At 33.4% G+C, this 8050-nt stretch overlaps 1 long non-coding RNA gene across 1 annotated transcript in view; it reads left to right on the top strand.

The window, feature by feature from the left end:
- Nucleotides 1-7847, top strand: part of LOC144963323 (uncharacterized) — a 31857-nt gene extending 24010 nt beyond the window's left edge. Inside the window, exon 3 of the long non-coding RNA XR_013643616.1 lies at nt 4660-7847. This is a non-coding gene — a long non-coding RNA (uncharacterized LOC144963323). The remainder of the gene's footprint in view (nt 1-4659) is intronic.
- The last annotated feature ends 203 nt before the right edge of the window (nt 7848-8050 follow it).

The following is an 8050-nucleotide window of genomic DNA, read 5'->3' as shown; positions in this document are numbered from 1 at the left end:
TAAACATTTGATTGTCAATTCATCTGTTTGCAGGTACTATTCGTTCATTTGTTTATTCTTTGAATCACTCATCAGCATAGTTTCACTCACATAATTTATTGTTTACCTTTTTAATATCATTTTCTTGTTTGGTTATGTGTGTACGACCTATCTGTCAATCATATCCACATTTGTTTACACAGAAAAGAGAAAGTAAACTGCAATAGAAAATTACACATTATGCAGATTGTTATGCGTTGTGTGTCATTTGATTATAAAATACCGCTACACAGTCATATCAAATTATAATATACGACTATTTGTTATTGCTCAAATTGAATGTTTATGATTTGATACGATATTCTGGTAATTTTATAAAACAATTATGTTACCTAATTAGCTACACTGTTTAAGTCATTGTATCTATGTGTGTATGTATATGTGTGCGCGCGCGCGCGTGTGTGTGTGTGTGTGTGTGTGTGTGGATGCGGACGAATTCATATTGTTTTAACTGATCATAGTAATACTTCACAATATCATATCATATCATATCATACCATATCAAGTCATATCATATCATATCATATCATATCATATCATACCATATCATATCATATCATATCATATCATATCATTTTCATATCATATCATATCATTCATATCATATCATATCATACCAATCATATCATATCATATCATACATATCATACATATCATATCATATCATATCATATCATATCTATCATCATATCATATCATATCATACATATATATCAATCATACATATCATATCATATCAGTTCATATCATATTAATCATATCATATCAATCCATATCATATTCATATCATTACATATCATATATCATCAATCATATCATCATATCATATCATATCATATCATATCATATCATATCATATCATATATATCATATCGTATCGTATGATCGATCATATTATATCATCCATATCGTATCGATATCGTATCATACTATCATTCTACTACATCATCTATCAATCGATACATCACATCACATCGTATCGTATCGTATCGTATCGTATCGTATCATCATATCATATCATATTAATAGCAGAGCTTATGATTATGTCCGGAATACGCTTCAACAGTCGTAACGTCACTTCCCTCGTAATGACGCATGGTAACTTAGTAACTGGCTCTAAACTATCGGAACAATGGCGGACGCCCTTATGAAATATTTCTCCGACGAGCATAAAAGCGTATCCAGAGGAGAAAAAACAACATTTTAAATGTGATTATGTTCTGACTTTTATACATTCTGATCACAAGACATATGAAAAGTTCTAGCCATCATGAAGAATAAAAAGTACAGATTTTCTTTGTTTGAAACCACGATGGCCGCCGTTGCTGGGCGACATGACATCAGACTATTGAATCCAATTCCAAAACGGCAAGAGTGTAAGAATCGTATCACAACATAACGTAATGCCTGGATTGTGCCAAAAAATATGTGGGAGGAATTAAGTGTGAATTTTCTTTTACACATGACTATATAACGTTAAAAATTTAGATCTATGCGTGAAATTAACACAGAGGATTTAACGGTTTTTAAAGCTAATTAGATCTTAAACGATACGATGCGATACGATACGCTTTCAACAGCAAACTTAAAGGCATTCAGTGAATTACAGTTTTTGTATTTATAGTTTAGAATCCGGTTTTGCCCAACGAAAAATTTTAATTAGCTCCCCCCCCCCCCCCACCACCACCAACCTGGTGCAGGTCACAATGTTATGTCATGAGACAATATTTTTTTGAATATTCATAATATTATATTCATATTATTCATTTTATGGGCAATTTTAATTTGATGTATTGAGTGAACACATTTTATTGCCTAATTTAGTCCTTTGATAGTGACAATAATATTATAATTGGATTCAATAGTCTGATGTCACGTCACCCGGCAACGGCGGCCATCGTAGTTCTAAACAAAGAAAAACGGTACTTTTTGTTCTAAATTCTGGCCAGAACTTTTCATATGTCTTGTGATCAGAATGTGTAAAAGTCTATACATTATCATATTTATAATGTTTTTCTCCTCTGGATACACTTTTATGCTCGCCGGAGAAGTATTTCATAAGGGCGTCCGCCATTGTTCCGATAGTTTAGATACAGTTGCTATGTTACATTTAGAGGGAAGTGACGTCATGACTGTTGAAGCGTGAAAACAAACGGAGCTTCCATTTATCTATCTAAGTATTCACATGATTTGGTGTGATTTTTGAGTTTCGTACACTTGATGAAACCACCAAGCTTTGAAAACTGTTGTTTAATTCGAAGTTGTCCTTATATTCTAATAGTATTCACTGTGTTAGAAATAATTAATGGACATAATTTGTAACAAAGCATTCCCTTAATAAGGTCTTCTCCGACGTGCACTTATTTGCAAGTCTGATAACCCAATTCCTAATGGGCTCATTGTTGTAATGGAAATCTTTAAAAAATGACGCAAAATTGTGTCCATTACAACAATGTTAAACTAGGCCCATAAGTAGGTTCGATGTCAGACCTGCATATATGTACACGTCGGTCTTCTCCTTTGTTTTTAATCAACAATACAATGGCATGAATAAAACAATCTGACAACTCTACATACTCGGCCACAAAAACAACAAGCAACTATAGTATCTTTTCATTATGTAGAATTATGGCATTACTGACAAACATTGCCATGTAACCATGGTTACCGTTTGGAATAATTTCTGAGATCAAATATCAACGGTATTTTTCTTCATCCCCGTTGTTTACTGAACGTTGTCCTTCTAATTTCGTTGTTTTCCTTCCAATCTGTCAACATCTTGTTTTACAAGGTCACGTCTTCGATCGAATAACCACCGACTCAACCGGGACTACATTTCACACAAATAGTCATACGCAACTTTCCCGCCGGTTTGTTAGTTTGTTTGTTAGCTCGAACCAAGTGAACCCCATTCGTTCAAACACCTTCATTTTTAACACGGTTAATCGATTCAACAACGATATAAAACTTATTTCTCAGATATTGTGTTAGGTCACTATTTTAACACGTTGCCGATGAAACTTTTTTTTTCGTGTCTCGCAATGTCGATATATTTATTTAAACTAATTCAAATTTTGTTCGGCCATTTGCTGCGATGGCATTCTTTGTCAATCCGCACTCCGTACCCTGAAATTCCTTTTATCATATTAATGATTATTTCATCAACTTGTTACAAAGAGACCGGCGCTGGGTTTTAGTTCTATTTCATTTTTAATACATTTCTATAGGTTTCTGTTAATTTTTCAAAAATAGAATTTTTTGTCCGACAACTGTATGTCTTTATCCAATTTCGCTGACGTCCTTTTGTCTCGATGTCGGTGCCAACCACGATCAATCGGTCTTTATAATATCCCATAATGATTGAATATTTTGTAATGTTTAGTGTTTACTTTCAATTTTTTATCTTTTTTTTTTTCTTTCCATTTCGTATCTTTGTATCTTTCTATTCTCGCTAGACGGTCTAAAAATCGAACAATGTTTTCGTGTTCGTATCTATCGATCTGTAAGTAAATATTCGATCAAAAAGATACGATATTATTATAATATTGGTGGAAATAATATTGCAAATAAAGCAACTTAGGTAGAAGAAGAAAAAAAGAAAGCGATTAATTCAACACATTTCCCGCATTTAAAAATGAATATTTACTTCGGTTTTAGTTTGCGAGAACTAGAGTAAGTTTTTCAATGGGTACTTTTTAATTGATCGATGTTCGAAGGCTGTGTTTTCTGGTAAAAATATTAAAAGTTTGATGGGTTTTTGTTTTTTGTTGTTGTTTTCTTTTGTTGTTGTTTTGTTATTCCGACGTTGGATTCACCAATGCAAATAAGGAGTATTCGACTCCTAGTTGGATAGCATTATATTTCAAGCCGTTCCGTATACGAGAACTCAGCCATCAAGTTGGTGCCGAATTTAATCTTTATTATGAATGATAAAACATCCTATTTAAAAGGTTATATTATGAAGCTTAGTTTTCTTTTTAAGCTACAAAACCGAGATAAACAAGGTGCACAAAATAGCAGGTCTGATAATCGAAACAAAAATTATGGGCCTGATTAAACATTATTGTAATGGACAATATTTTGCGTCGGTTTGAGAATATTTCCATTAGAACAATGAGCCCATAACAAATTGGGTTATCAGACCTGCAAATAAGTACATATTGCTCTAAATAATTTTTGCTGTGTTGATAATTACAACACTTCCGTTTATTGAAAACTATATCTTTTGACGTGGGTCTCTCAATATATTGGGGGAATGCGTTTGTCATCGATCGCGTCCCTTAGTTGTGTCCAACACAATGAGTTATGTCCATACTGAGGACATTCATAGAAATACAACAATTCTAAAGGCTTGATGGTTTCAACGAATGAATTATAAATACACAACTGTTAGATAAAAATAAGCCTAAATATTGGGATACGAGTCCCGTATGTATTAGTTTTTGTGACTAGTAACTCAAGTCACTGATCAAGGGACTGAATCACAACCAAAACGCACTTACTCAATTGAAACCTTGAATAAATATTTTTTGACAAAGTTAAGAAAAGGTGTTTTGCTAATGCATAGCCAAGTACAAAATATTAATTTCATTTTTTTTTTTGTTTTGTTATTTTACACAGAATTGTCCCATGTTGAGATTGGTGAATGGTGATCTTACATCAAAACACAAATTATCGTCATGACATTCGGCGAGAAAGGAGCCATTTACTACCCTATAAATTGTGTCTGTCTCGGAATTCCTTCTGTCTTCGACTTCGAGTTGAATGATAGCAGTGCAGTGGGATATCCAGGAACTGAAGAAAATCTTCTATTCGGTCTACAGGGATGGGTTGAAGTTAGAAAGCATACTCAAATGGAGAGAAAGATAAAGAGAGTAAATGTGATTCATATACACGGGAACAACACAACACAGATGACGTTTCAGCCTTTGGCCTTTTTCAAGTAAACACGAAATAAGCATACTCAGTCATGTTGGGGTCTGCAGGGCAATTCAGACAAGAAGCATCCAGTGATTAACCATTGCACATCACTCCATTTCCCCAAAGAACACCCAAAATTCAGGGAGTCTCTGATGATCACTAAACGGCAGCACAAATTTGATGAAAATTTCTCTCCTGCATGTTCTCCACGATTCGATTAGTAATCAAAGTTTGCATAATATAAAGCGCCCACTTCCGTTCAAGTGACAGCTCTAGGTAGTGTATAATATGTAGCAGGAGATGCACAGTGCATTCTGAATGGAAGAATCATCCCGATGTTGACAGATAAAAGGATCCTCTATGGAAACTTGTAGCTGTTGCTTTTCACTTCCTACTCAAAGCACTCATTCAGAACTTTTCTTGTGAACACTATTGGACATCTTCCATAGGCGTTGCAATCTATATATTCTGGCTCCAAATCTAACTGCGATCCTTTCAATTTACAATTTTTACCTATCAGACTTTATTTTTAGGACGCCTGTTTGTAAATTCTCATGTGATTCCACCCAGTCCAATTTCTACAGCTTGTGTCGTCTCAACATCATTATTCAGAAGAGTCCATGCTCAAAGTTTTCGCCAAAAGAAGCATGTTTGTCCAACCTAAAAGATAGAACCCAAATTTGGATCATATCATGCACAGTTGAGATCCCCCACAATGTCAACATGAACAATCCTTTGCAAAGGGGTCCAATTTTATTCATGGAGGATCATCTTTCAGCTCGCTGGACTCCACCAGGATCTAAGCATCTCTCAAACATGCATCTTCAGGATCCCAATAATTTCACTCACAAGTCCTGTTATTAACTCACTCATTCACTCACTAACTCAGTCGCTGGACATTTACAAGGAATTCGTCGTGGTTAGGAACGGGACGGAGAAGTCACAAGTTTTCTCCAGGCATGACGATTCAACACCTCTGGCAAAAGCATCTCGTTCCCTTCTCGATGTAATCAATCCACACATTCTCTTTCCTCCTCTTCTTCTCTGTCCTTCTGTTAACACTGCCGATTTTGTTCATTACATAACACATCAAAAAAAGGAAATTTTCTGCTTAGACCAAACAAATTGCTTGTGACATTATACTTAATTGTAATGAAAAGTGAACATTCGAGAAGATAAAAATTAGATAGATAGATTTATACTTTACTATCAGGCAAACCCATGTTCTGCGTCAGACTTTTTGCGTTACCCATTGCGTCAGTCTTGTATTACAGTATGTTGGTTTTAACTAAAAGAAATTGACATCAAATAAATAAATAAATAAATAATAAATGAATAGATAAATTAATAAAGACAGAAAGAAAATAAATAAATAAATAAATAAATAGATACACTTCATTTATCCATAAAAAATTGGTTTTACAAAAATAAATAAACTAGCGTTATAAAATGCATTTACATAATTTTATAATGCAATATGATAAACAAAATATCAATAAAAGTTAATAAACGTGCATCTATAGAATTAATATCAATACATGATACATAAAAATACGTGTTATTTGTTATATAATGTGAATAAATTTCTTTGATATAGCAAGAAAGTCTTAACAATTATTATTGGAAAAATTAAGTTTTTTAAAAGTTCTACACAACATAGGCAATTATCCTAGCTCAAATTTGATCAATTTCTCTTAGGGTTTAATCTAAAACACGAGATTTAGTCCGTCATGATATCATGTTGAGACGATTGGACACGTATATTGAACGACACGTTTTAGTTTCATAAACAATAGGGTTCAACAGTCGTGACGTCACTTCCCTCATAATGACGGAACAATGGCGGACGCCCTTATGAATTACTGTTACCTCACAAACCTTGCTTTTTATATTATTTTTTTATGGAGAAGAATGGAATAAAAATAAACGAAAATTTAAATGACAATTATTTATAGGGGGAAGTCTGAGGTTGGATGAGAAGAGTTTTGCTGTGGTTTTCATGTTTGTTCTATAATGTTTGCTTTTTATTGGAATGACTACCGGTGTAAATTGCCATTTGATGTCAAAGGTTTTGTAAACTAACTTAACACATTTTTGTCATTATGGATTGAAAAATATTCACTTTTAATGGAAGTTTGTACGAAACAGCGCCATAGTAGAAAGAACAATACAGGAGAAAAAAGCCCCCCAAAAAAACATCGACTAGCAGGCTGATCTATTTTTTGACTTTTTTTTTTATTCTTCTTGTATTTTTCTTTCTGCTTTGTCTGGCACTGTTTCATACTCACCTTTATAGATTTCTATCACACACACACACACACACACACACACACACACACACACACATACACCAGTACCTGCTCCCTGGCTGCTAACTTTATCCATTCATGATCAATAAAGTATTTCTTATCTTATCTTATCTTATCTTATCTTATCTTATTTTATCTTATCTTATCTTATCTTATTTTATCTTATTTTATCTTATTTTATCTTATCTAATCTTATCTTTATCTTAATGAATTCTATATAGATTAACACGATCCCCAATTTGTAAATTTTTTTTTAAAGTCCAAAACCCTGGCCTCAAACAATTCTCGTATTGATTCTCTTTGACAATTTTGGATTTTTCTTGATTTATGGATAAAATAAACGTCTTAAAAAAAAAATTTAAAAAGTAAAAATAGACATTAAAAATGTTGGAGTTTTTTTTTGGTCGCTGGCTGAGTGGCAAAAATATCTCGGAAAGTTTGATTGTGTGAATTTGTGCCATGGCAATGGACAACAGTTGTGGTTATTTACACAGCTCTAAGTAAATGTCTATAGATTTGTGATATGCATTGAAAAATTTTTTGTTGAAATATAAAGTAAAATATCCTTGTTGACCCAAACGTGCTTTGATCTTAATTTGTTTTGTGTTGTTCATTGTGGGGTAATTTTTTTCTTTATTTTTTCGGGGGGTGGGGGGGGGGGCTTTTCTTTTTTCTTTTTAACATTTTTAAAGCTTAGAAGCTCATAAAACAATAACAAAGACCTGAGTGTCGTCATCTTCGAACTATCTATAGGCTGACACTGAAATCCAAAAGGACTGGCA

Source organism: Berghia stephanieae, chromosome 1 (genome assembly GCF_034508935.2).
Source record: "Berghia stephanieae isolate SIO BIC M18660-M18661 chromosome 1, UCSD_Bste_1.3, whole genome shotgun sequence".
Lineage (NCBI taxonomy): Eukaryota > Metazoa > Mollusca > Gastropoda > Nudibranchia > Aeolidiidae > Berghia > Berghia stephanieae.
The sequence above is the reverse complement of the archived record's forward strand: the minus strand, read 5'-3'. Positions and strand labels throughout refer to the sequence as shown.